The sequence below is a fragment of the Schistocerca americana genome, chromosome 8, assembly GCF_021461395.2.
Source record: "Schistocerca americana isolate TAMUIC-IGC-003095 chromosome 8, iqSchAmer2.1, whole genome shotgun sequence".
Lineage (NCBI taxonomy): Eukaryota > Metazoa > Arthropoda > Insecta > Orthoptera > Acrididae > Schistocerca > Schistocerca americana.
The window spans coordinates 400,746,904-400,748,397 of record NC_060126.1 but is presented as its reverse complement, the minus strand read 5'-3'; positions in this window follow the sequence as shown (position 1 = coordinate 400,748,397).

Here is a 1,494-nt window from a genome sequence, read left to right as displayed (position 1 = left end):
GCTCCGTATTGGGATGATCCATTTACACAAATGGACATTTTAGAATGTTGAAATCGAAAGTACCATTTGATGCAAGGGAAAAACTGATTAATTTTTCAAAGGAGACTTTCTCTCCGTTGTTGATTCTGTTGATTTGATTCAAGAAGATGTCAGGATCTAACAATCAGTATTCACAAGGAAATGTGTACAACAATTACAGTCCGCAAATACACCAACAAATACAAAATTCTAATGGAAATTGCCCTGTGCAGCATTCTTTTAATACCAATCTAAAAGGAATAGACCAAACGAAGAAAATCATCAGTTTAAATCATAAGCGTCCAGATAGAAGAGAGAAAAGACATAATCCAGGCTCTAATTCAAATCCTAATTATCTGGTGGCATAACATCAATAATGGTATGCCACAGCAATCATCCATGACAGATAATATTACTGATTGGAGACAACATCGACCACTAACAATAAGTGAAGTTTTTAAAAGAATTTCTTGATGCCTGGTTGTTCTCTTTATTTCATGTACGATTGTACAATTTCGGCCTTGCTACACACAGGTAATAGCGATTCTTGCTGACTGCCCACACAGCTGCCAGGGTTTCCCATTCAGTTGTCGTGTATGAGCTTTCACAATCTGACGGATTCTGGCTCGCAAACACAGTAGGAGAGAATGTGAGTTTTCCATCAAGTGGCCTTATTTGAAATAAGCACATGCCTCAACTGATATCTGATGATCTGTTGGAAACCAAATTCCAGTGACATGTCCAGATGGAGTAAAATCTTAGCTTCCACCAGGGCATTTTAATTGCTTCAAAAGCACACTGAAATTCTGACGTCCATTGCCTTGCAACATATTTCCTTAATAGATTCAATAATGGCTCTGCATTCAGTAATTGATGGGGTACAAACCATCTGAAAAACGAGGCCAACCCTTGCAATCCTTTCGACTGTTTCTGTGTTCTTGTTATTGGAAAATTCTTCACTGCTCTTATCCTTTCTGAATCTGATAAAATACCCTTTGCATCTCTCAGGTGTCTTATAAATTAGTATTCTTGAGTGCAAAATTAGATTTATGCAAATTAGCTGTAATAACTACATCTTTAAACATTGCAGGCACTCTCAATAAAATTTCCAGATACTCGTCTCGTGAAAGTGTAGCTATCAGTAAGTCATCTACTAAGAGAATAGGTTTACTTTCAAATTCGGGCCCTTGGACAGAGTTCAAAGCTGAAATAAATATTCCAACACTAGTATTTATTCCAAATGTCAGTGATTCCTCATCCAGTTTCACCTGCCAGTATGAGGCTCAGAGTTTGATGTGTGTTAGGTAACAAACTACATGAAGCTTTTGTATTAGTTCGCCTATATGCTCCATACGTGTTCTCATGGGTACAGCTATTTTATTTATGACCCTCACATCAGAAGTAATCTTACCTTGCTTTCAGGTTTGGGTACACATAAGCACAGGCTAAAATATGGATTGGGACAAGTCTCAATTA